General features: G+C 45.6%; 14 non-coding genes across 14 annotated transcripts; all 14 read left to right on the forward strand.

Moving 5' to 3' along the window:
- Window positions 1–2,608: 2,608 nt before the first annotated feature.
- TRNAG-UCC (transfer RNA glycine (anticodon UCC)) lies at window positions 2,609–2,680 on the forward strand. Its single transcript has one exon. It is a non-coding gene; the product is annotated as a tRNA-Gly (tRNA).
- A 1,521-nt stretch (window positions 2,681–4,201) lies between these two features.
- On the forward strand, window positions 4,202–4,273 carry TRNAG-UCC (transfer RNA glycine (anticodon UCC)). Its single transcript has one exon. It is a non-coding gene; the product is annotated as a tRNA-Gly (tRNA).
- Window positions 4,274–5,794: 1,521 nt separating this feature from the next.
- TRNAG-UCC (transfer RNA glycine (anticodon UCC)) lies at window positions 5,795–5,866 on the forward strand. Its single transcript has one exon. It is a non-coding gene; the product is annotated as a tRNA-Gly (tRNA).
- A 1,510-nt stretch (window positions 5,867–7,376) lies between these two features.
- TRNAG-UCC (transfer RNA glycine (anticodon UCC)) lies at window positions 7,377–7,448 on the forward strand. The gene has a single exon. It is a non-coding gene; the product is annotated as a tRNA-Gly (tRNA).
- Window positions 7,449–12,133: 4,685 nt separating this feature from the next.
- On the forward strand, window positions 12,134–12,205 carry TRNAG-UCC (transfer RNA glycine (anticodon UCC)). The gene has a single exon. It is a non-coding gene; the product is annotated as a tRNA-Gly (tRNA).
- Window positions 12,206–13,726: 1,521 nt separating this feature from the next.
- On the forward strand, window positions 13,727–13,798 carry TRNAG-UCC (transfer RNA glycine (anticodon UCC)). The gene has a single exon. It is a non-coding gene; the product is annotated as a tRNA-Gly (tRNA).
- A 1,509-nt stretch (window positions 13,799–15,307) lies between these two features.
- TRNAG-UCC (transfer RNA glycine (anticodon UCC)) lies at window positions 15,308–15,379 on the forward strand. Its single transcript has one exon. It is a non-coding gene; the product is annotated as a tRNA-Gly (tRNA).
- Window positions 15,380–16,900: 1,521 nt separating this feature from the next.
- Window positions 16,901–16,972, forward strand: TRNAG-UCC (transfer RNA glycine (anticodon UCC)). Its single transcript has one exon. It is a non-coding gene; the product is annotated as a tRNA-Gly (tRNA).
- Window positions 16,973–18,492: 1,520 nt separating this feature from the next.
- On the forward strand, window positions 18,493–18,564 carry TRNAG-UCC (transfer RNA glycine (anticodon UCC)). The gene has a single exon. It is a non-coding gene; the product is annotated as a tRNA-Gly (tRNA).
- Window positions 18,565–20,074: 1,510 nt separating this feature from the next.
- On the forward strand, window positions 20,075–20,146 carry TRNAG-UCC (transfer RNA glycine (anticodon UCC)). Its single transcript has one exon. It is a non-coding gene; the product is annotated as a tRNA-Gly (tRNA).
- A 1,510-nt stretch (window positions 20,147–21,656) lies between these two features.
- Window positions 21,657–21,728, forward strand: TRNAG-UCC (transfer RNA glycine (anticodon UCC)). Its single transcript has one exon. It is a non-coding gene; the product is annotated as a tRNA-Gly (tRNA).
- Window positions 21,729–23,249: 1,521 nt separating this feature from the next.
- TRNAG-UCC (transfer RNA glycine (anticodon UCC)) lies at window positions 23,250–23,321 on the forward strand. Its single transcript has one exon. It is a non-coding gene; the product is annotated as a tRNA-Gly (tRNA).
- Window positions 23,322–24,842: 1,521 nt separating this feature from the next.
- On the forward strand, window positions 24,843–24,914 carry TRNAG-UCC (transfer RNA glycine (anticodon UCC)). Its single transcript has one exon. It is a non-coding gene; the product is annotated as a tRNA-Gly (tRNA).
- A 1,521-nt stretch (window positions 24,915–26,435) lies between these two features.
- TRNAG-UCC (transfer RNA glycine (anticodon UCC)) lies at window positions 26,436–26,507 on the forward strand. The gene has a single exon. It is a non-coding gene; the product is annotated as a tRNA-Gly (tRNA).
- Window positions 26,508–27,002: the final 495 nt, after the last annotated feature.

The following is a 27,002-nucleotide window of genomic DNA, read 5'->3' on the forward strand; positions in this document are numbered from 1 at the left end:
CTCTCACTGCAGCTGGAAGGTTGGATACTTCAAATTGGCATAGTTTCCTGTCCAGCGTCCTCTCACGTCCCGAACGCTCCCAAACGCTCAAAAGCCTCACACCGGGCAAGCCCTCACCGGGTACATCTCTGGCTCCCAGGTAAAGCCAAATCCTGAGTATGCTAGTGCTAGGATCACAGAGAAAGGACAGGGACAGAGAGCTGCTGTCTTGGTAAAGGCCTGAAACGGCTAATTCCTAAGAGGGTCTGCACTTTCAGTTATGACTGAATGTGAGTGGGGAAGATGAAGATTTTCTGTACCCAGCATACCTTGCGATGTGCTTAGGCAAATGAGGAGAGAGCCCCACCAATCCCTTGCCACTCCGCTGAAAGCTCCTCCTCTGCATAAAGAGAGCACTTTCACAAGGGAGCAGAGTGGCGCAGCGTAAGCGTGCTGGGCCCATAACCCAGAGGTCGATGGATCGAAACCATCCTCTGCTAATATTGCTTGATTTTTCTTCCTAGGACTAATCTGTCATTTCCACCCTGCCAGCAAGGAAAAGCGCAGGCTTGTGCTAGCTATGTGAGAAAAGACTTCTCAACTATCTGTCTCTGCTGTAAATCAAGAGAGTGATCGTCAAAGGATCAACCCTATACTTTGAAAGTAAAGGTACCCAATTAGAAGCATAAATGACAGGTGGGACCTTCACACGTTTTTCGGGGCATGCTTTGAATTTCATTCTTCCCTTTTTGTTCTGCTTTTATCAATCTCCTATGCATTTCATGGAATTTACTCCCTTTCTCTTCGCTGCTTTGCTTCCGATGCTGCCCATATGCTCATTTCCACTATTTGTACTGCTGCTTTCCATTTCTTCTCTTCTGCACAGCTTTGTCCTTGGTTTCAATCCCCAGTTCTTTACCCTCTGCAAGACAATTTCTACTGCTTTTCATGTTGGAATCCACACCAAATGCACCATTGGAACGGGTGCAAGATTGCCACTGCACTCGGCGTTGTAACATCTGGAACCTAGAGAACACACATCAGAGGGCGTTGGTGGTATAGTGGTGAGCATAGCTGCCTTCCAAGCAGTTGACCCAGGTTCGATTCCCGGCCAACGCAGTGCAAATATTTATATATTCTCCAAGCAGGATATATTTTAATGCAACATGTCACAAAACTGAAATATCAGAAACAGAATAATCAGCCGTTATATAAAAAAATAAACAAACACGTAGGTAGACATCTCGATCGCCTCATCTGCTACATTCATTGTCCCAATATATGCTATTTTCCATAAAGCACTCAGCACTCACATGTGCTGATAATAAATATTTTGCTGGGGGCAGGCAATGAAAGGGCTGAGCCCCGACCAGACATTATAACCCCAGCATCCCTATTTTAAAAAGCATTTATAGGCGATATCTAGCCTCTGAAAATAATAGGCAAGATCCACCGATAAATCTGGCAAAAGTCCCCAAGATTTTGTGCATACTTGTGCTCTCACCTGAATGCAGCGCCACCTTGTAACCATCGGATGTAACTGCGGCTCAGAAAAATGTTTTATCAGAGGGCAAGTTGAGAGGACTCCAAGTGCCAGATTTCCACGGAAAGAGCCTCTCACTGCAGCTGGAAGGTTGGATACTTCAAATTGGCATAGTTTCCTGTCCAGCGTCCTCTCACGTCCCGAACGCTCCCAAACGCTCAAAAGCCTCGCCCTCACCGGGTAGATCTCTGGCTCCCAGGTAAAGCCAAATCCTGAGTATGCTAGTGCTAGGATCACAGAGAAAGGACAGGGACAGAGAGCTGCTGTCTTGGTAAAGGCCTGAAACGGCTAATTCCTAAGAGGGTCTGCACTTTCAGTTATGACTGAATGTGAGTGGGGAAGATGAAGATTTTCTGTACCCAGCATACCTTGCGATGTGCTTAGGCAAATGAGGAGAGAGCCCCACCAATCCCTTGCCACTCCGCTGAAAGCTCCTCCTCTGCATAAAGAGAGCACTTTCACAAGGGAGCATAGTGGCGCAGCGGAAGCGTGCTGGTCCCATAACCCAGAGGTCGATGGATCGAAACCATCCTCTGCTAATATTGCTTGATTTTTCTTCCTAGGACTAATCTGTCATTTCCACCCTGCCAGCAAGGAAAAGCGCAGGCTTGTGCTAGCTATGTGAGAAAAGACTTCTCAACTATCTGTCTCTGCTGTAAATCAAGAGAGTGATCGTCAAAGGATCAACCCTATACTTTGAAAGTAAAGATACCCAATTAGAAGCATAAATGACAGGTGGGACCTTCACACGTTTTTCGGGGCATGCTTTGAATTTCATTCTTCCCTTTTTGTTCTGCTTTTATCAATCTTCTATGCATTTCATGGAATTTACTCCCTTTCTCTTCGCTGCTTTGCTTCCGATGCTGCCCATATGCTCATTTCCACTATTTGTACTGCTGCTTTCCATTTCTTCTCTTCTGCACAGCTTTGTCCTTGGTTTCAATCCCCAGTTCTTTACCCTCTGCAAGACAATTTCTACTGCTTTTCATGTTGGAATCCACACCAAATGCACCATTGGAACGGGTGCAAGATTGCCACTGCACTTGGCGTTGTAACATCTGGAACCTAGAGGACACACTTCAGAGGGCGTTGGTGGTATAGTGGTGAGCATAGCTGCCTTCCAAGCAGTTGACCCGGGTTCGATTCCCGGCCAACGCAGTGCAAATATTTATATATTCTCCAAGCAGGATATATTTTAATGCAACATGTCACAAAACTGAAATATCAGAAACAGAATAATCAGCCGTTATATAAAAAAATAAACAAACACGTAGGTAGACATCTCGATCGCCTCATCTGCTACATTCATTGTCCCAATATATGCTATTTTCCATAAAGCACTCAGCACTCACATGTGCTGATAATAAATATTTTGCTGGGGGCAGGCAATGAAAGGGCTGAGCCCCGACCAGACATTATAACCCCAGCATCCCTATTTTAAAAAGCATTTATAGGCGATATCTAGCCTCTGAAAATAATAGGCAAGATCCACCGATAAATCTGGCAAAAGTCCCCAAGATTTTGTGCATACTTGTGCTCTCACCTGAATGCAGCGCCACCTTGTAACCATCGGATGTAACTGCGGCTCAGAAAAATGTTTTATCAGAGGGCAAGTTGAGAGGACTCCAAGTGCCAGATTTCCACGGAAAGAGCCTCTCACTGCAGCTGGAAGGTTGGATACTTCAAATTGGCATAGTTTCCTGTCCAGCGTCCTCTCACGTCCCGAACGCTCCCAAACGCTCAAAAGCCTCACACCGGGCAAGCCCTCACCGGGTAGATCTCTGGCTCCCAGGTAAAGCCAAATCCTGAGTATGCTAGTGCTAGGATCACAGAGAAAGGACAGGGACAGAGAACTGCTGTCTTGGTAAAGGCCTGAAACGGCTAATTCCTAAGAGGGTCTGCACTTTCAGTTATGACTGAATGTGAGTGGGGAAGATGAAGATTTTCTGTACCCAGCATACCTTGCGATGTGCTTAGGCAAATGAGGAGAGAGCCCCACCAATCCCTTGCCACTCCGCTGAAAGCTCCTCCTCTGCATAAAGAGAGCACTTTCACAAGGGAGCAGAGTGGCGCAGCGTAAGCGTGCTGGGCCCATAACCCAGAGGTCGATGGATCGAAACCATCCTCTGCTAATATTGCTTGATTTTTCTTCCTAGGACTAATCTGTCATTTCCACCCTGCCAGCAAGGAAAAGCGCAGGCTTGTGCTAGCTATGTGAGAAAAGACTTCTCAACTATCTGTCTCTGCTGTAAATCAAGAGAGTGATCGTCAAAGGATCAACCCTATACTTTGAAAGTAAAGATACCCAATTAGAAGCATAAATGACAGGTGGGACCTTCACACGTTTTTCGGGGCATGCTTTGAATTTAATTCTTCCCTTTTTGTTCTGCTTTTATCAATCTCCTATGCATTTCATGGAATTTACTCCCTTTCTCTTCGCTGCTTTGCTTCCGATGCTGCCCATATGCTCATTTCCACTATTTGTACTGCTGCTTTCCATTTCTTCTCTTCTGCACAGCTTTGTCCTTGGTTTCAATCCCCAGTTCTTTACCCTCTGCAAGACAATTTCTACTGCTTTTCATGTTGGAATCCACACCAAATGCACCATTGGAACGGGTGCAAGATTGCCACTGCACTCGGCGTTGTAACATCTGGAACCTAGAGGACACACATCAGAGGGCGTTGGTGGTATAGTGGTGAGCATAGCTGCCTTCCAAGCAGTTGACCCGGGTTCGATTCCCGGCCAACGCAGTACAAATATTTATATATTCTCCAAGCAGGATATATTTTAATGCAACATGTCACAAAACTGAAATATCAGAAACAGAATAATCAGCCGTTATATAAAAAAATAAACAAACACGTAGGTAGACATCTCGATCGCCTCATCTGCTACATTCATTGTCCCAATATATGCTATTTTCCATAAAGCACTCAGCACTCACATGTGCTGATAATAAATATTTTGCTGGGGGCAGGCAATGAAAGGGCTGAGCCCCGACCAGACATTATAACCCCAGCATCCCTATTTTAAAAAGCATTTATAGGCGATATCTAGCCTCTGAAAATAATAGGCAAGATCCACCGATAAATCTGGCAAAAGTCCCCAAGATTTTGTGCATACTTGTGCTCTCACCTGAATGCAGCGCCACCTTGTAACCATCGGATGTAACTGCGGCTCAGAAAAATGTTTTATCAGAGGGCAAGTTGAGAGGACTCCAAGTGCCAGATTTCCACGGAAAGAGCCTCTCACTGCAGCTGGAAGGTTGGATACTTCAAATTGGCATAGTTTCCTGTCCAGCGTCCTCTCACGTCCCGAACGCTCCCAAACGCTCAAAAGCCTCACACCGGGCAAGCCCTCACCGGGTAGATCTCTGGCTCCCAGGTAAAGCCAAATCCTGAGTATGCTAGTGCTAGGATCACAGAGAAAGGACAGGGACAGAGAGCTGCTGTCTTGGTAAAGGCCTGAAACGGCTAATTCCTAAGAGGGTCTGCACTTTCAGTTATGACTGAATGTGAGTGGGGAAGATGAAGATTTTCTGTACCCAGCATACCTTGCGATGTGCTTAGGCAAAAGAGGAGAGAGCCCCACCAATCCCTTGCCACTCCGCTGAAAGCTCCTCCTCTGCATAAAGAGAGCACTTTCAAAAGGGAGCAGAGTGGCGCAGCGGAAGCGTGCTGGGCCCATAACCCAGAGGTCGATGGATCGAAACCATCCTCTGCTAATATTGCTTGATTTTTCTTCCTAGGACTAATCTGTCATTTCCACCCTGCCAGCAAGGAAAAGCGCAGGCTTGTGCTAGCTATGTGAGAAAAGACTTCTCAACTATCTGTCTCTGCTGTAAATCAAGAGAGTGATCGTCAAAGGATCAACCCTATACTTTGAAAGTAAAGATACCCAATTAGAAGCATAAATGACAGGTGGGACCTTCACACGTTTTTCGGGGCATGCTTTGAATTTCATTCTTCCCTTTTTGTTCTGCTTTTATCAATCTCCTATGCATTTCATGGAATTTACTCCCTTTCTCTTCGCTGCTTTGCTTCCGATGCTGCCCATATGCTCATTTCCACTATTTGTACTGCTGCTTTCCATTTCTTCTCTTCTGCACAGCTTTGTCCTTGGTTTCAATCCCCAGTTCTTTACCCTCTGCAAGACAATTTCTACTGCTTTTCATGTTGGAATCCACACCAAATGCACCATTGGAACGGGTGCAAGATTGCCACTGCACTCGGCGTTGTAACATCTGGAACCTAGAGGACACACATCAGAGGGCGTTGGTGGTATAGTGGTGAGCATAGCTGCCTTCCAAGCAGTTGACCCGGGTTCGATTCCCGGCCAACGCAGTGCAAATATTTATATATTCTCCAAGCAGGATATATTTTAATGCAACATGTCACAAAACTGAAATATCAGAAACAGAATAATCAGCCGTTATATAAAAAAATAAACAAACACGTAGGTAGACATCTCGATCGCCTCATCTGCTACATTCATTGTCCCAATATATGCTATTTTCCATAAAGCACTCAGCACTCACATGTGCTGATAATAAATATTTTGCTGGGGGCAGGCAATGAAAGGGCTGAGCCCCGACCAGACATTATAACCCCAGCATCCCTATTTTAAAAAGCATTTATAGGCGATATCTAGCCTCTGAAAATAATAGGCAAGATCCACCGATAAATCTGGCAAAAGTCCCCAAGATTTTGTGCATACTTGTGCTCTCACCTGAATGCAGCGCCACCTTGTAACCATCGGATGTAACTGAGGCTCAGAAAAATGTTTTATCAGAGGGCAAGTTGAGAGGACTCCAAGTGCCAGATTTCCACGGAAAGAGCCTCTCACTGCAGCTTGAAGGTTGGATACTTCAAATTGGCATAGTTTCCTGTCCAGCGTCCTCTCACGTCCCGAACGCTCCCAAACGCTCAAAAGCCTCGCCCTCACCGGGTAGATCTCTGGCTCCCAGGTAAAGCCAAATCCTGAGTATGCTAGTGCTAGGATCACAGAGAAAGGACAGGGACAGAGAGCTGCTGTCTTGGTAAAGGCCTGAAACGGCTAATTCCTAAGAGGGTCTGCACTTTCAGTTATGACTGAATGTGAGTGGGGAAGATGAAGATTTTCTGTACCCAGCATACCTTGCGATGTGCTTAGGCAAATGAGGAGAGAGCCCCACCAATCCCTTGCCACTCCGCTGAAAGCTCCTCCTCTGCATAAAGAGAGCACTTTCACAAGGGAGCAGAGTGGCGCAGCGGAAGCGTGCTGGGCCCATAACCCAGAGGTCGATGGATCGAAACCATCCTCTGCTAATATTGCTTGATTTTTCTTCCTAGGACTAATCTGTCATTTCCACCCTGCCAGCAAGGAAAAGCGCAGGCTTGTGCTAGCTATGTGAGAAAAGACTTCTCAACTATCTGTCTCTGCTGTAAATCAAGAGAGTGATCGTCAAAGGATCAACCCTATACTTTGAAAGTAAAGATACCCAATTAGAAGCATAAATGACAGGTGGGACCTTCACACGTTTTTCGGGGCATGCTTTGAATTTCATTCTTCCCTTTTTGTTCTGCTTTTATCAATCTTCTATGCATTTCATGGAATTTACTCCCTTTCTCTTCGCTGCTTTGCTTCCGATGCTGCCCATATGCTCATTTCCACTATTTGTACTGCTGCTTTCCATTTCTTCTCTTCTGCACAGCTTTGTCCTTGGTTTCAATCCCCAGTTCTTTACCCTCTGCAAGACAATTTCTACTGCTTTTCATGTTGGAATCCACACCAAATGCACCATTGGAACGGGTGCAAGATTGCCACTGCACTTGGCGTTGTAACATCTGGAACCTAGAGGACACACTTCAGAGGGCGTTGGTGGTATAGTGGTGAGCATAGCTGCCTTCCAAGCAGTTGACCCGGGTTCGATTCCCGGCCAACGCAGTGCAAATATTTATATATTCTCCAAGCAGGATATATTTTAATGCAACATGTCACAAAACTGAAATATCAGAAACAGAATAATCAGCCGTTATATAAAAAAATAAACAAACACGTAGGTAGACATCTCGATCGCCTCATCTGCTACATTCATTGTCCCAATATATGCTATTTTCCATAAAGCACTCAGCACTCACATGTGCTGATAATAAATATTTTGCTGGGGGCAGGCAATGAAAGGGCTGAGCCCCGACCAGACATTATAACCCCAGCATCCCTATTTTAAAAAGCATTTATAGGCGATATCTAGCCTCTGAAAATAATAGGCAAGATCCACCGATAAATCTGGCAAAAGTCCCCAAGATTTTGTGCATACTTGTGCTCTCACCTGAATGCAGCGCCACCTTGTAACCATCGGATGTAACTGCGGCTCAGAAAAATGTTTTATCAGAGGGCAAGTTGAGAGGACTCCAAGTGCCAGATTTCCACGGAAAGAGCCTCTCACTGCAGCTGGAAGGTTGGATACTTCAAATTGGCATAGTTTCCTGTCCAGCGTCCTCTCACGTCCCGAACGCTCCCAAACGCTCAAAAGCCTCGCCCTCACCGGGTAGATCTCTGGCTCCCAGGTAAAGCCAAATCCTGAGTATGCTAGTGCTAGGATCACAGAGAAAGGACAGGGACAGAGAACTGCTGTCTTGGTAAAGGCCTGAAACGGCTAATTCCTAAGAGGGTCTGCACTTTCAGTTATGACTGAATGTGAGTGGGGAAGATGAAGATTTTCTGTACCCAGCATACCTTGTGATGTACTTAGGCAAATGAGGAGAGAGCCCCACCAATCCCTTGCCACTCCGCTGAAAGCTCCTCCTCTGCATAAAGAGAGCACTTTCACAAGGGAGCAGAGTGGCGCAGCGTAAGCGTGCTGGGCCCATAACCCAGAGGTCGATGGATCGAAACCATCCTCTGCTAATATTGCTTGATTTTTCTTCCTAGGACTAATCTGTCATTTCCACCCTGCCAGCAAGGAAAAGCGCAGGCTTGTGCTAGCTATGTGAGAAAAGACTTCTCAACTATCTGTCTCTGCTGTAAATCAAGAGAGTGATCGTCAAAGGATCAACCCTATACTTTGAAAGTAAAGATACCCAATTAGAAGCATAAATGACAGGTGGGACCTTCACACGTTTTTCGGGGCATGCTTTGAATTTAATTCTTCCCTTTTTGTTCTGCTTTTATCAATCTCCTATGCATTTCATGGAATTTACTCCCTTTCTCTTCGCTGCTTTGCTTCCGATGCTGCCCATATGCTCATTTCCACTATTTGTACTGCTGCTTTCCATTTCTTCTCTTCTGCACAGCTTTGTCCTTGGTTTCAATCCCCAGTTCTTTACCCTCTGCAAGACAATTTCTACTGCTTTTCATGTTGGTATCCACACCAAATGCACCATTGGAACGGGTGCAAGATTGCCACTGCACTCGGCGTTGTAACATCTGGAACCTAGAGGACACACATCAGAGGGCGTTGGTGGTATAGTGGTGAGCATAGCTGCCTTCCAAGCAGTTGACCCGGATTCGATTCCCGGCCAACGCAGTACAAATATTTATATATTCTCCAAGCAGGATATATTTTAATGCAACATGTCACAAAACTGAAATATCAGAAACAGAATAATCAGCCGTTATATAAAAAAATAAACAAACACGTAGGTAGACATCTCGATCGCCTCATCTGCTACATTCATTGTCCCAATATATGCTATTTTCCATAAAGCACTCAGCACTCACATGTGCTGATAATAAATATTTTGCTGGGGGCAGGCAATGAAAGGGCTGAGCCCCGACCAGACATTATAACCCCAGCATCCCTATTTTAAAAAGCATTTATAGGCGATATCTAGCCTCTGAAAATAATAGGCAAGATCCACCGATAAATCTGGCAAAAGTCCCCAAGATTTTGTGCATACTTGTGCTCTCACCTGAATGCAGCGCCACCTTGTAACCATCGGATGTAACTGCGGCTCAGAAAAATGTTTTATCAGAGGGCAAGTTGAGAGGACTCCAAGTGCCAGATTTCCACGGAAAGAGCCTCTCACTGCAGCTGGAAGGTTGGATACTTCAAATTGGCATAGTTTCCTGTCCAGCGTCCTCTCACGTCCCGAACGCTCCCAAACGCTCAAAAGCCTCACACCGGGCAAGCCCTCACCGGGTACATCTCTGGCTCCCAGGTAAAGCCAAATCCTGAGTATGCTAGTGCTAGGATCACAGAGAAAGGACAGGGACAGAGAGCTGCTGTCTTGGTAAAGGCCTGAAACGGCTAATTCCTAAGAGGGTCTGCACTTTCAGTTATGACTGAATGTGAGTGGGGAAGATGAAGATTTTCTGTACCCAGCATACCTTGCGATGTGCTTAGGCAAATGAGGAGAGAGCCCCACCAATCCCTTGCCACTCCGCTGAAAGCTCCTCCTCTGCATAAAGAGAGCACTTTCACAAGGGAGCAGAGTGGCGCAGCGTAAGCGTGCTGGGCCCATAACCCAGAGGTCGATGGATCGAAACCATCCTCTGCTAATATTGCTTGATTTTTCTTCCTAGGACTAATCTGTCATTTCCACCCTGCCAGCAAGGAAAAGCGCAGGCTTGTGCTAGCTATGTGAGAAAAGACTTCTCAACTATCTGTCTCTGCTGTAAATCAAGAGAGTGATCGTCAAAGGATCAACCCTATACTTTGAAAGTAAAGGTACCCAATTAGAAGCATAAATGACAGGTGGGACCTTCACACGTTTTTCGGGGCATGCTTTGAATTTCATTCTTCCCTTTTTGTTCTGCTTTTATCAATCTCCTATGCATTTCATGGAATTTACTCCCTTTCTCTTCGCTGCTTTGCTTCCGATGCTGCCCATATGCTCATTTCCACTATTTGTACTGCTGCTTTCCATTTCTTCTCTTCTGCACAGCTTTGTCCTTGGTTTCAATCCCCAGTTCTTTACCCTCTGCAAGACAATTTCTACTGCTTTTCATGTTGGAATCCACACCAAATGCACCATTGGAACGGGTGCAAGATTGCCACTGCACTCGGCGTTGTAACATCTGGAACCTAGAGAACACACATCAGAGGGCGTTGGTGGTATAGTGGTGAGCATAGCTGCCTTCCAAGCAGTTGACCCAGGTTCGATTCCCGGCCAACGCAGTGCAAATATTTATATATTCTCCAAGCAGGATATATTTTAATGCAACATGTCACAAAACTGAAATATCAGAAACAGAATAATCAGCCGTTATATAAAAAAATAAACAAACACGTAGGTAGACATCTCGATCGCCTCATCTGCTACATTCATTGTCCCAATATATGCTATTTTCCATAAAGCACTCAGCACTCACATGTGCTGATAATAAATATTTTGCTGGGGGCAGGCAATGAAAGGGCTGAGCCCCGACCAGACATTATAACCCCAGCATCCCTATTTTAAAAAGCATTTATAGGCGATATCTAGCCTCTGAAAATAATAGGCAAGATCCACCGATAAATCTGGCAAAAGTCCCCAAGATTTTGTGCATACTTGTGCTCTCACCTGAATGTAGCGCCACCTTGTAACCATCGGATGTAACTGCGGCTCAGAAAAATGTTTTATCAGAGGGCAAGTTGAGAGGACTCCAAGTGCCAGATTTCCACGGAAAGAGCCTCTCACTGCAGCTGGAAGGTTGGATACTTCAAATTGGCATAGTTTCCTGTCCAGCGTCCTCTCACGTCCCGAACGCTCCCAAACGCTCAAAAGCCTCGCCCTCACCGGGTAGATCTCTGGCTCCCAGGTAAAGCCAAATCCTGAGTATGCTAGTGCTAGGATCACAGAGAAAGGACAGGGACAGAGAGCTGCTGTCTTGGTAAAGGCCTGAAACGGCTAATTCCTAAGAGGGTCTGCACTTTCAGTTATGACTGAATGTGAGTGGGGAAGATGAAGATTTTCTGTACCCAGCATACCTTGCGATGTGCTTAGGCAAATGAGGAGAGAGCCCCACCAATCCCTTGCCACTCCGCTGAAAGCTCCTCCTCTGCATAAAGAGAGCACTTTCACAAGGGAGCATAGTGGCGCAGCGGAAGCGTGCTGGTCCCATAACCCAGAGGTCGATGGATCGAAACCATCCTCTGCTAATATTGCTTGATTTTTCTTCCTAGGACTAATCTGTCATTTCCACCCTGCCAGCAAGGAAAAGCGCAGGCTTGTGCTAGCTATGTGAGAAAAGACTTCTCAACTATCTGTCTCTGCTGTAAATCAAGAGAGTGATCGTCAAAGGATCAACCCTATACTTTGAAAGTAAAGATACCCAATTAGAAGCATAAATGACAGGTGGGACCTTCACACGTTTTTCGGGGCATGCTTTGAATTTCATTCTTCCCTTTTTGTTCTGCTTTTATCAATCTTCTATGCATTTCATGGAATTTACTCCCTTTCTCTTCGCTGCTTTGCTTCCGATGCTGCCCATATGCTCATTTCCACTATTTGTACTGCTGCTTTCCATTTCTTCTCTTCTGCACAGCTTTGTCCTTGGTTTCAATCCCCAGTTCTTTACCCTCTGCAAGACAATTTCTACTGCTTTTCATGTTGGAATCCACACCAAATGCACCATTGGAACGGGTGCAAGATTGCCACTGCACTCGGCGTTGTAACATCTGGAACCTAGAGGACACACATCAGAGGGCGTTGGTGGTATAGTGGTGAGCATAGCTGCCTTCCAAGCAGTTGACCCGGGTTCGATTCCCGGCCAACGCAGTGCAAATATTTATATATTCTCCAAGCAGGATATATTTTAATGCAACATGTCACAAAACTGAAATATCAGAAACAGAATAATCAGCCGTTATATAAAAAAATAAACAAACACGTAGGTAGACATCTCGATCGCCTCATCTGCTACATTCATTGTCCCAATATATGCTATTTTCCATAAAGCACTCAGCACTCACATGTGCTGATAATAAATATTTTGCTGGGGGCAGGCAATGAAAGGGCTGAGCCCCGACCAGACATTATAACCCCAGCATCCCTATTTTAAAAAGCATTTATAGGCGATATCTAGCCTCTGAAAATAATAGGCAAGATCCACCGATAAATCTGGCAAAAGTCCCCAAGATTTTGTGCATACTTGTGCTCTCACCTGAATGCAGCGCCACCTTGTAACCATCGGATGTAACTGCGGCTCAGAAAAATGTTTTATCAGAGGGCAAGTTGAGAGGACTCCAAGTGCCAGATTTCCACGGAAAGAGCCTCTCACTGCAGCTGGAAGGTTGGATACTTCAAATTGGCATAGTTTCCTGTCCAGCGTCCTCTCACGTCCCGAACGCTCCCAAACGCTCAAAAGCCTCACACCGGGCAAGCCCTCACCGGGTAGATCTCTGGCTCCCAGGTAAAGCCAAATCCTGAGTATGCTAGTGCTAGGATCACAGAGAAAGGACAGGGACAGAGAGCTGCTGTCTTGGTAAAGGCCTGAAACGGCTAATTCCTAAGAGGGTCTGCACTTTCAGTTATGACTGAATGTGAGTGGGGAAGATGAAGATTTTCTGTACCCAGCATACCTTGCGATGTGCTTAGGCAAATGAGGAGAGAGCCCCACCAATCCCTTGCCACTCCGCTGAAAGCTCCTCCTCTGCATAAAGAGAGCACTTTCACAAGGGAGCAGAGTGGCGCAGCGTAAGCGTGCTGGGCCCATAACCCAGAGGTCGATGGATCGAAACCATCCTCTGCTAATATTGCTTGATTTTTCTTACTAGGACTAATCTGTCATTTCCACCCTGCCAGCAAGGAAAAGCGCAGGCTTGTGCTAGCTATGTGAGAAAAGACTTCTCAACTATCTGTCTCTGCTGTAAATCAAGAGAGTGATCGTCAAAGGATCAACCCTATACTTTGAAAGTAAAGGTACCCAATTAGAAGCATAAATGACAGGTGGGACCTTCACACGTTTTTCGGGGCATGCTTTGAATTTCATTCTTCCCTTTTTGTTCTGCTTTTATCAATCTCCTATGCATTTCATGGAATTTACTCCCTTTCTCTTCGCTGCTTTGCTTCCGATGCTGCCCATATGCTCATTTCCACTATTTGTACTGCTGCTTTCCATTTCTTCTCTTCTGCACAGCTTTGTCCTTGGTTTCAATCCCCAGTTCTTTACCCTCTGCAAGACTATTTCTACTGCTTTTCATGTTGGAATCCACACCAAATGCACCATTGGAACGGGTGCAAGATTGCCACTGCACTCGGCGTTGTAACATCTGGAACCTAGAGGACACACATCAGAGGGCGTTGGTGGTATAGTGGTGAGCATAGCTGCCTTCCAAGCAGTTGACCCGGGTTCGATTCCCGGCCAACGCAGTGCAAATATTTATATATTCTCCAAGCAGGATATATTTTAATGCAACATGTCACAAAACTGAAATATCAGAAACAGAATAATCAGCCGTTATATAAAAATATAAACAAACACGTAGGTAGACATCTCGATCGCCTCATCTGCTACATTCATTGTCCCAATATATGCTATTTTCCATAAAGCACTCAGCACTCACATGTGCTGATAATAAATATTTTGCTGGGGGCAGGCAATGAAAGGGCTGAGCCCCGACCAGACATTATAACCCCAGCATCCCTATTTTAAAAAGCATTTATAGGCGATATCTAGCCTCTGAAAATAATAGGCAAGATCCACCGATAAATCTGGCAAAAGTCCCCAAGATTTTGTGCATACTTGTGCTCTCACCTGAATGCAGCGCCACCTTGTAACCATCGGATGTAACTGCGGCTCAGAAAAATGTTTTATCAGAGGGCAAGTTGAGAGGACTCCAAGTGCCAGATTTCCACGGAAAGAGCCTCTCACTGCAGCTGGAAGGTTGGATACTTCAAATTGGCATAGTTTCCTGTCCAGCGTCCTCTCACGTCCCGAACGCTCCCAAACGCTCAAAAGCCTCGCCCTCACCGGGTAGATCTCTGGCTCCCAGGTAAAGCCAAATCCTGAGTATGCTAGTGCTAGGATCACAGAGAAAGGACAGGGACAGAGAGCTGCTGTCTTGGTAAAGGCCTGAAACGGCTAATTCCTAAGAGGGTCTGACTTTCAGTTGTGACTGAATGTGAGTGGGGAAGATGAAGATTTTCTGTACCCAGCATACCTTGCGATGTGCTTAGGCAAATGAGGAGAGAGCCCCACCAATCCCTTGCCACTCCGCTGAAAGCTCCTCCTCTGCATAAAGAGAGCACTTTCACAAGGGAGCAGAGTGGCGCAGCGGAAGCGTGCTGGGCCCATAACCCAGAGGTCGATGGATCGAAACCATCCTCTGCTAATATTGCTTGATTTTTCTTCCTAGGACTAATCTGTCATTTCCACCCTGCCAGCAAGGAAAAGCGCAGGCTTGTGCTAGCTATGTGAGAAAAGACTTCTCAACTATCTGTCTCTGCTGTAAATCAAGAGAGTGATCGTCAAAGGATCAACCCTATACTTTGAAAGTAAAGATACCCAATTAGAAGCATAAATGACAGGTGGGACCTTCACACGTTTTTCGGGGCATGCTTTGAATTTCATTCTTCCCTTTTTGTTCTGCTTTTATCAATCTTCTATGCATTTCATGGAATTTACTCCCTTTCTCTTCGCTGCTTTGCTTCCGATGCTGCCCATATGCTCATTTCCACTATTTGTACTGCTGCTTTCCATTTCTTCTCTTCTGCACAGCTTTGTCCTTGGTTTCAATCCCCAGTTCTTTACCCTCTGCAAGACAATTTCTACTGCTTTTCATGTTGGAATCCACACCAAATGCACCATTGGAACGGGTGCAAGATTGCCACTGCACTTGGCGTTGTAACATCTGGAACCTAGAGGACACACTTCAGAGGGCGTTGGTGGTATAGTGGTGAGCATAGCTGCCTTCCAAGCAGTTGACCCGGGTTCGATTCCCGGCCAACGCAGTGCAAATATTTATATATTCTCCAAGCAGGATATATTTTAATGCAACATGTCACAAAACTGAAATATCAGAAACAGAATAATCAGCCGTTATATAAAAAAATAAACAAACACGTAGGTAGACATCTCGATCGCCTCATCTGCTACATTCATTGTCCCAATATATGCTATTTTCCATAAAGCACTCAGCACTCACATGTGCTGATAATAAATATTTTGCTGGGGGCAGGCAATGAAAGGGCTGAGCCCCGACCAGACATTATAACCCCAGCATCCCTATTTTAAAAAGCATTTATAGGCGATATCTAGCCTCTGAAAATAATAGGCAAGATCCACCGATAAATCTGGCAAAAGTCCCCAAGATTTTGTGCATACTTGTGCTCTCACCTGAATGCAGCGCCACCTTGTAACCATCGGATGTAACTGCGGCTCAGAAAAATGTTTTATCAGAGGGCAAGTTGAGAGGACTCCAAGTGCCAGATTTCCACGGAAAGAGCCTCTCACTGCAGCTGGAAGGTTGGATACTTCAAATTGGCATAGTTTCCTGTCCAGCGTCCTCTCACGTCCCGAACGCTCCCAAACGCTCAAAAGCCTCACACCGGGCAAGCCGTCACCAGGTAGATCTCTGGCTCCCAGGTAAAGCCAAATCCTGAGTATGCTAGTGCTAGGATCACAGAGAAAGGACAGGGACAGAGAGCTGCTGTCTTGGTAAAGGCCTGAAACGGCTAATTCCTAAGAGGGTCTGCACTTTCAGTTATGACTGAATGTGAGTGGGGAAGATGAAGATTTTCTGTACCCAGCATACCTTGCGATGTGCTTAGGCAAATGAGGAGAGAACCCCACCAATCCCTTGCCAATCCGCTGAAAGCTCCTCCTCTGCATAAAGAGAGCACTTTCACAAGGGAGCAGAGTGGCGCAGCGTAAGCGTGCTGGGCCCATAACCCAGAGGTCGATGGATCGAAACCATCCTCTGCTAATATTGCTTGATTTTTCTTCCTAGGACTAATCTGTCATTTCCACCCTGCCAGCAAGGAAAAGCGCAGGCTTGTGCTAGCTATGTGAGAAAAGACTTCTCAACTATCTGTCTCTGCTGTAAATCAAGAGAGTGATCGTCAAAGGATCAACCCTATACTTTGAAAGTAAAGATACCCAATTAGAAGCATAAATGACAGGTGGGACCTTCACACGTTTTTCGGGGCATGCTTTGAATTTCATTCTTCCCTTTTTGTTCTGCTTTTATCAATCTCCTATGCATTTCATGGAATTTACTCCCTTTCTCTTCGCTGCTTTGCTTCCGATGCTGCCCATATGCTCATTTCCACTATTTGTACTGCTGCTTTCCATTTCTTCTCTTCTGCACAGCTTTGTCCTTGGTTTCAATCCCCAGTTCTTTACCCTCTGCAAGACTATTTCTACTGCTTTTCATGTTGGAATCCACACCAAATGCACCATTGGAACGGGTGCAAGATTGCCACTGCACTCGGCGTTGTAACATCTGGAACCTAGAGGACACACATCAGAGGGCGTTGGTGGTATAGTGGTGAGCATAGCTGCCTTCCAAGCAGTTGACCTGGGTTCGATTCCCGGCCAACGCAGTGCAAATATTTATATATTCTCCAAGCAGGATATATTTTAATGCAACATGTCACAAAACTGAAATATCAGAAACAGAATAATCAGCCGTTATATAAAAAAATAAACAAACACGTAGGTAGACATCTCGATCGCCTCATCTGCTACATTCATTGTCCCAATATATGCTATTTTCCATAAAGCACTCAGCACTCACATGTGCTGATAATAAATATTTTGCTGGGGGCAGGCAATGAAAGGGCTGAGCCCCGACCAGACATTATAACCCCAGCATCCCTATTTTAAAAAGCATTTATAGGCGATATCTAGCCTCTGAAAATAATAGGCAAGATCCACCGATAAATCTGGCAAAAGTCCCCAAGATTTTGTGCATACTTGTGCTCTCACCTGAATGCAGCGCCACCTTGTAACCATCGGATGTAACTGCGGCTCAGAAAAATGTTTTATCAGAGGGCGAGTTGAGAGGACTCCAAGTGCCAGATTTCCACGGAAAGAGCCTCTCACTGCAGCTGGAAGGTTGGATACTTCAAATTGGCATAGTTTCCTGTCCAGCGTCCTCTCACGTCCCGAACGCTCCCAAACGCTCAAAAGCCTCACACCGGGCAAGCCCTCACCGGGTAGATCTCTGGCTCCCAGGTAAAGCCAAATCCTGAGTATGCTAGTGCTAGGATCACAGAGAAAGGACAGGGACAGAGAGCTGCTGTCTTGGTAAAGGCCTGAAACGGCTAATTCCTAAGAGGGTCTGCACTTTCAGTTATGACTGAATGTGAGTGGGGAAGATGAAGATTTTCTGTACCAGCATACCTTGCGATGTGCTTAGGCAAATGAGGAGAGAGCCCCACCAATCCCTTGCCACTCCGCTGAAAGCTCCTCCTCTGCATAAAGAGAGCACTTTCACAAGGGAGCAGAGTGGCGCAGCGGAAGCGTGCTGGACCCATAACCCAGAGGTCGATGGATCGAAACCATCCTCTGCTAATATTGCTTGATTTTTCTTCCTAGGACTAATCTGTCATTTCCACCCTGCCAGCAAGGAAAAGCGCAGGCTTGTGCTAGCTATGTGAGAAAAGACTTCTCAACTATCTGTCTCTGCTGTAAATCAAGAGAGTGATCGTCAAAGGATCAACCCTATACTTTGAAAGTAAAGATACCCAATTAGAAGCATAAATGACAGGTGGGACCTTCACACGTTTTTCGGGGCATGCTTTGAATTTCATTCTTCCCTTTTTGTTCTGCTTTTATCAATCTCCTATGCATTTCATGGAATTTACTCCCTTTCTCTTCGCTGCTTTGCTTCCGATGCTGCCCATATGCTCATTTCCACTATTTGTACTGCTGCTTTCCATTTCTTCTCTTCTGCACAGCTTTGTCCTTGGTTTCAATCCCCAGTTCTTTACCCTCTGCAAGACAATTTCTACTGCTTTTCATGTTGGAATCCACACCAAATGCACCATTGGAACGGGTGCAAGATTGCCACTGCACTCGGCGTTGTAACATCTGGAACCTAGAGGACACACATCAGAGGGCGTTGGTGGTATAGTGGTGAGCATAGCTGCCTTCCAAGCAGTTGACCCGGGTTCGATTCCCGGCCAACGCAGTGCAAAAATTTATATATTCTCCAAGCAGGATATATTTTAATGCAACATGTCACAAAACTGAAATATCAGAAACAGAATAATCAGCCGTTATATAAAAAAATAAACAAACACGTAGGTAGACATCTCGATCGCCTCATCTGCTACATTCATTGTCCCAATATATGCTATTTTCCATAAAGCACTCAGCACTCACATGTGCTGATAATAAATATTTTGCTGGGGGCAGGCAATGAAAGGGCTGAGCCCCGACCAGACATTATAACCCCAGCATCCCTATTTTAAAAAGCATTTATAGGCGATATCTAGCCTCTGAAAATAATAGGCAAGATCCACCGATAAATCTGGCAAAAGTCCCCAAGATTTTGTGCATACTTGTGCTCTCACCTGAATGCAGCGCCACCTTGTAACCATCGGATGTAACTGCGGCTCAGAAAAATGTTTTATCAGAGGGCAAGTTGAGAGGACTCCAAGTGCCAGATTTCCACGGAAAGAGCCTCTCACTGCAGCTGGAAGGTTGGATACTTCAAATTGGCATAGTTTCCTGTCCAGCGTCCTCTCACGTCCCGAACGCTCCCAAACGCTCAAAAGCCTCGCCCTCACCGGGTAGATCTCTGGCTCCCAGGTAAAGCCAAATCCTGAGTATGCTAGTGCTAGGATCACAGAGAAAGGACAGGGACAGAGAGCTGCTGTCTTGGTAAAGGCCTGAAACGGCTAATTCCTAAGAGGGTCTGCACTTTCAGTTATGACTGAATGTGAGTGGGGAAGATGAAGATTTTCTGTACCCAGCATACCTTGCGATGTGCTTAGGCAAATGAGGAGAGAGCCCCACCAATCCCTTGCCACTCCGCTGAAAGCTCCTCCTCTGCATAAAGAGAGCACTTTCACAAGGGAGCAGAGTGGCGCAGCGGAAGCGTGCTGGGCCCATAACCCAGAGGTCGATGGATCGAAACCATCCTCTGCTAATATTGCTTGATTTTTCTTCCTAGGACTAATCTGTCATTTCCACCCTGCCAGCAAGGAAAAGCGCAGGCTTGTGCTAGCTATGTGAGAAAAGACTTCTCAACTATCTGTCTCTGCTGTAAATCAAGAGAGTGATCGTCAAAGGATCAACCCTATACTTTGAAAGTAAAGGTACCCAATTAGAAGCATAAATGACAGGTGGGACCTTCACACGTTTTTCGGGGCATGCTTTGAATTTCATTCTTCCCTTTTTGTTCTGCTTTTATCAATCTCCTATGCATTTCATGGAATTTACTCCCTTTCTCTTCGCTGCTTTGCTTCCGATGCTGCCCATATGCTCATTTCCACTATTTGTACTGCTGCTTTCCATTTCTTCTCTTCTGCACAGCTTTGTCCTTGGTTTCAATCCCCAGTTCTTTACCCTCTGCAAGACTATTTCTACTGCTTTTCATGTTGGAATCCACACCAAATGCACCATTGGAACGGGTGCAAGATTGCCACTGCACTCGGCGTTGTAACATCTGGAACCTAGAGGACACACATCAGAGGGCGTTGGTGGTATAGTGGTGAGCATAGCTGCCTTCCAAGCAGTTGACCCGGGTTCGATTCCCGGCCAACGCAGTGCAAATATTTATATATTCTCCAAGCAGGATATATTTTAATGCAACATGTCACAAAACTGAAATATCAGAAACAGAATAATCAGCCGTTATATAAAAATATAAACAAACACGTAGGTAGACATCTCGATCGCCTCATCTGCTACATTCATTGTCCCAATATATGCTATTTTCCATAAAGCACTCAGCACTCACATGTGCTGATAATAAATATTTTGCTGGGGGCAGGCAATGAAAGGGCTGAGCCCCGACCAGACATTATAACCCCAGCATCCCTATTTTAAAAAGCATTTATAGGCGATATCTAGCCTCTGAAAATAATAGGCAAGATCCACCGATAAATCTGGCAAAAGTCCCCAAGATTTTGTGCATACTTGTGCTCTCACCTGAATGCAGCGCCACCTTGTAACCATCGGATGTAACTGCGGCTCAGAAAAATGTTTTATCAGAGGGCAAGTTGAGAGGACTCCAAGTGCCAGATTTCCACGGAAAGAGCCTCTCACTGCAGCTGGAAGGTTGGATACTTCAAATTGGCATAGTTTCCTGTCCAGCGTCCTCTCACGTCCCGAACGCTCCCAAACGCTCAAAAGCCTCGCCCTCACCGGGTAGATCTCTGGCTCCCAGGTAAAGCCAAATCCTGAGTATGCTAGTGCTAGGATCACAGAGAAAGGACAGGGACAGAGAGCTGCTGTCTTGGTAAAGGCCTGAAACGGCTAATTCCTAAGAGGGTCTGCACTTTCAGTTATGACTGAATGTGAGTGGGGAAGATGAAGATTTTCTGTACCCAGCATACCTTGCGATGTGCTTAGGCAAATGAGGAGAGAGCCCCACCAATCCCTTGCCACTCCGCTGAAAGCTCCTCCTCTGCATAAAGAGAGCACTTTCACAAGGGAGCAGAGTGGCACAGCGGAAGCGTGCTGGGCCCATAACCCAGAGGTCGATGGATCGAAACCATCCTCTGCTAATATTGCTTGATTTTTCTTCCTAGGACTAATCTGTCATTTCCACCCTGCCAGCAAGGAAAAGCGCAGGCTTGTGCTAGCTATGTGAGAAAAGACTTCTCAACTATCTGTCTCTGCTGTAAATCAAGAGAGTGATCGTCAAAGGATCAACCCTATACTTTGAAAGTAAAGATACCCAATTAGAAGCATAAATGACAGGTGGGACCTTCACACGTTTTTCGGGGCATGCTTTGAATTTCATTCTTCCCTTTTTGTTCTGCTTTTATCAATCTTCTATGCATTTCATGGAATTTACTCCCTTTCTCTTCGCTGCTTTGCTTCCGATGCTGCCCATATGCTCATTTCCACTATTTGTACTGCTGCTTTCCATTTCTTCTCTTCTGCACAGCTTTGTCCTTGGTTTCAATCCCCAGTTCTTTACCCTCTGCAAGACAATTTCTACTGCTTTTCATGTTGGAATCCACACCAAATGCACCATTGGAACGGGTGCAAGATTGCCACTGCACTTGGCGTTGTAACATCTGGAACCTAGAGGACACACTTCAGAGGGCGTTGGTGGTATAGTGGTGAGCATAGCTGCCTTCCAAGCAGTTGACCCGGGTTCGATTCCCGGCCAACGCAGTGCAAATATTTATATATTCTCCAAGCAGGATATATTTTAATGCAACATGTCACAAAACTGAAATATCAGAAACAGAATAATCAGCCGTTATATAAAAAAATAAACAAACACGTAGGTAGACATCTCGATCGCCTCATCTGCTACATTCATTGTCCCAATATATGCTATTTTCCATAAAGCACTCAGCACTCACATGTGCTGATAATAAATATTTTGCTGGGGGCAGGCAATGAAAGGGCTGAGCCCCGACCAGACATTATAACCCCAGCATCCCTATTTTAAAAAGCATTTATAGGCGATATCTAGCCTCTGAAAATAATAGGCAAGATCCACCGATAAATCTGGCAAAAGTCCCCAAGATTTTGTGCATACTTGTGCTCTCACCTGAATGCAGCGCCACCTTGTAACCATCGGATGTAACTGCGGCTCAGAAAAATGTTTTATCAGAGGGCAAGTTGAGAGGACTCCAAGTGCCAGATTTCCACGGAAAGAGCCTCTCACTGCAGCTGGAAGGTTGGATACTTCAAATTGGCATAGTTTCCTGTCCAGCGTCCTCTCACGTCCCGAACGCTCCCAAACGCTCAAAAGCCTCACACCGGGCAAGCCGTCACCGGGTAGATCTCTGGCTCCCAGGTAAAGCCAAATCCTGAGTATGCTAGTGCTAGGATCACAGAGAAAGGACAGGGACAGAGAGCTGCTGTCTTGGTAAAGGCCTGAAACGGCTAATTCCTAAGAGGGTCTGCACTTTCAGTTATGACTGAATGTGAGTGGGGAAGATGAAGATTTTCTGTACCCAGCATACCTTGCGATGTGCTTAGGCAAATGAGGAGAGAGCCCCACCAATCCCTTGCCACTCTGTTGAAAGCTCCTCCTCTGCATAAAGAGAGCACTTTCACAAGGGAGCAGAGTGGCGCAGCGTAAGCGTGCTGGGCCCATAACCCAGAGATCGATGGATCGAAACCATCCTCTGCTAATATTGCTTGATTTTTCTTCCTAGGACTAATCTGTCATTTCCACCCTGCCAGCAAGGAAAAGCGCAGGCTTGTGCTAGCTATGTGAGAAAAGACTTCTCAACTATCTGTCTCTGCTGTAAATCAAGAGAGTGATCGTCAAAGGATCAACCCTATACTTTGAAAGTAAAGATACCCAATTAGAAGCATAAATGACAGGTGGGACCTTCACACGTTTTTCGGGGCATGCTTTGAATTTCATTCTTCCCTTTTTGTTCTGCTTTTATCAATCTCCTATGCATTTCATGGAATTTACTCCCTTTCTCTTCGCTGCTTTGCTTCCGATGCTGCCCATATGCTCATTTCCACTATTTGTACTGCTGCTTTCCATTTCTTCTCTTCTGCACAGCTTTGTCCTTGGTTTCAATCCCCAGTTCTTTACCCTCTGCAAGACTATTTCTACTGCTTTTCATGTTGGAATCCACACCAAATGCACCATTGGAACGGGTGCAAGATTGCCACTGCACTCGGCGTTGTAACATCTGGAACCTAGAGAACACACATCAGAGGGCGTTGGTGGTATAGTGGTGAGCATAGCTGCCTTCCAAGCAGTTGACCTGGGTTCGATTCCCGGCCAACGCAGTGCAAATATTTATATATTCTCCAAGCAGGATATATTTTAATGCAACATGTCACAAAACTGAAATATCAGAAACAGAATAATCAGCCGTTATATAAAAAAATAAACAAACACGTAGGTAGACATCTCGATCGCCTCATCTGCTACATTCATTGTCCCAATATATGCTATTTTCCATAAAGCACTCAGCACTCACATGTGCTGATAATAAATATTTTGCTGGGGGCAGGCAATGAAAGGGCTGAGCCCCGACCAGACATTATAACCCCAGCATCCCTATTTTAAAAAGCATTTATAGGCGATATCTAGCCTCTGAAAATAATAGGCAAGATCCACCGATAAATCTGGCAAAAGTCCCCAAGATTTTGTGCATACTTGTGCTCTCACCTGAATGCAGCGCCACCTTGTAACCATCGGATGTAACTGCGGCTCAGAAAAATGTTTTATCAGAGGGCGAGTTGAGAGGACTCCAAGTGCCAGATTTCCACGGAAAGAGCCTCTCACTGCAGCTGGAAGGTTGGATACTTCAAATTGGCATAGTTTCCTGTCCAGCGTCCTCTCACGTCCCGAACGCTCCCAAACGCTCAAAAGCCTCACACCGGGCAAGCCCTCACCGGGTAGATCTCTGGCTCCCAGGTAAAGCCAAATCCTGAGTATGCTAGTGCTAGGATCACAGAGAAAGGACAGGGACAGAGAGCTGCTGTCTTGGTAAAGGCCTGAAACGGCTAATTCCTAAGAGGGTCTGCACTTTCAGTTATGACTGAATGTGAGTGGGGAAGATGAAGATTTTCTGTACCCAGCATACCTTGCGATGTGCTTAGGCAAATGAGGAGAGAGCCCCACCAATCCCTTGCCACTCCGCTGAAAGCTCCTCCTCTGCATAAAGAGAGCACTTTCACAAGGGAGCAGAGTGGCGCAGCGGAAGCGTGCTGGACCCATAACCCAGAGGTCGATGGATCGAAACCATCCTCTGCTAATATTGCTTGATTTTTCTTCCTAGGACTAATCTGTCATTTCCACCCTGCCAGCAAGGAAAAGCGCAGGCTTGTGCTAGCTATGTGAGAAAAGACTTCTCAACTATCTGTCTCTGCTGTAAATCAAGAGAGTGATCGTCAAAGGATCAACCCTATACTTTGAAAGTAAAGATACCCAATTAGAAGCATAAATGACAGGTGGGACCTTCACACGTTTTTCGGGGCATGCTTTGAATTTCATTCTTCCCTTTTTGTTCTGCTTTTATCAATCTCCTATGCATTTCATGGAATTTACTCCCTTTCTCTTCGCTGCTTTGCTTCCGATGCTGCCCATATGCTCATTTCCACTATTTGTACTGCTGCTTTCCATTTCTTCTCTTCTGCACAGCTTTGTCCTTGGTTTCAATCCCCAGTTCTTTACCCTCTGCAAGACAATTTCTACTGCTTTTCATGTTGGAATCCACACCAAATGCACCATTGGAACGGGTGCAAGATTGCCACTGCACTCGGCGTTGTAACATCTGGAACCTAGAGGACACACATCAGAGGGCGTTGGTGGTATAGTGGTGAGCATAGCTGCTTTCCAAGCAGTTGACCCGGGTTCGATTCCCGGCCAACGCAGTGCAAATATTTATATATTCTCCAAGCAGGATATATTTTAATGCAACATGTCACAAAACTGAAATATCAGAAACAGAATAATCAGCCGTTATATAAAAAAATAAACAAACACGTAGGTAGACATCTCGATCGCCTCATCTGCTACATTCATTGTCCCAATATATGCTATTTTCCATAAAGCACTCAGCACTCACATGTGCTGATAATAAATATTTTGCTGGGGGCAGGCAATGAAAGGGCTGAGCCCCGACCAGACATTATAACCCCAGCATCCCTATTTTAAAAAGCATTTATAGGCGATATCTAGCCTCTGAAAATAATAGGCAAGATCCACCGATAAATCTGGCAAAAGTCCCCAAGATTTTGTGCATACTTGTGCTCTCACCTGAATGCAGCGCCACCTTGTAACCATCGGATGTAACTGAGGCTCAGAAAAATGTTTTATCAGAGGGCAAGTTGAGAGGACTCCAAGTGCCAGATTTCCACGGAAAGAGCCTCTCACTGCAGCTGGAAGGTTGGATACTTCAAATTGGCATAGTTTCCTGTCCAGTGTCCTCTCACGTCCCGAACGCTCCCAAACGCTCAAAAGCCTCACACCGGGCAAGCCCTCACCGGGTAGATCTCTGGCTCCCAGGTAAAGCCAAATCCTGAGTATGCTAGTGCTAGGATCACAGAGAAAGGACAGGGACAGAGAACTGCTGTCTTGGTAAAGGCCTGAAACGGCTAATTCCTAAGAGGGTCTGCACTTTCAGTTATGACTGAATGTGAGTGGGGAAGATGAAGATTTTCTGTACCCAGCATACCTTGCGATGTGCTTAGGCAAATGAGGAGAGAGCCCCACCAATCCCTTGCCACTCCGCTGAAAGCTCCTCCTCTGCATAAAGAGAGCACTTTCACAAGGGAGCAGAGTGGCGCAGCGTAAGCGTGCTGGGCCCATAACCCAGAGGTCGATGGATCGAAACCATCCTCTGCTAATATTGCTTGATTTTTCTTCCTAGGACTAATCTGTCATTTCCACCCTGCCAGCAAGGAAAAGCGCAGGCTTGTGCTAGCTATGTGAGAAAAGACTTCTCAACTATCTGTCTCTGCTGTAAATCAAGAGAGTGATCGTCAAAGGATCAACCCTATACTTTGAAAGTAAAGATACCCAATTAGAAGCATAAATGACAGGTGGGACCTTCACACGTTTTTCGGGGCATGCTTTGAATTTCATTCTTCCCTTTTTGTTCTGCTTTTATCAATCTCCTATGCATTTCATGGAATTTACTCCCTTTCTCTTCGCTGCTTTGCTTCCGATGCTGCCCATATGCTCATTTCCACTATTTGTACTGCTGCTTTCCATTTCTTCTCTTCTGCACAGCTTTGTCCTTGGTTTCAATCCCCAGTTCTTTACCCTCTGCAAGACAATTTCTACTGCTTTTCATGTTGGAATCCACACCAAATGCACCATTGGAACGGGTGCAAGATTGCCACTGCACTCGGCGTTGTAACATCTGGAACCTAGAGGACACACATCAGAGGGCGTTGGTGGTATAGTGGTGAGCATAGCTGCCTTCCAAGCAGTTGACCCGGGTTCGATTCCCGGCCAACGCAGTACAAATATTTATATATTCTCCAAGCAGGATATATTTTAATGCAACATGTCACAAAACTGAAATATCAGAAACAGAATAATCAGCCGTTATATAAAAAAATAAACAAACACGTAGGTAGACATCTCGATCGCCTCATCTGCTACATTCATTGTCCCAATATATGCTATTTTCCATAAAGCACTCAGCACTCACATGTGCTGATAATAAATATTTTGCTGGGGGCAGGCAATGAAAGGGCTGAGCCCCGACCAGACATTATAACCCCAGCATCCCTATTTTAAAAAGCATTTATAGGCGATATCTAGCCTCTGAAAATAATAGGCAAGATCCACCGATAAATCTGGCAAAAGTCCCCAAGATTTTGTGCATACTTGTGCTCTCACCTGAATGCAGCGCCACCTTGTAACCATCGGATGTAACTGCGGCTCAGAAAAATGTTTTATCAGAGGGCAAGTTGAGAGGACTCCAAGTGCCAGATTTCCACGGAAAGAGC

This window comes from Triturus cristatus, chromosome 11 (assembly GCF_964204655.1).
Source record: "Triturus cristatus chromosome 11, aTriCri1.1, whole genome shotgun sequence".
In the NCBI taxonomy this organism is placed as follows: Eukaryota; Metazoa; Chordata; class Amphibia; order Caudata; family Salamandridae; genus Triturus; species Triturus cristatus.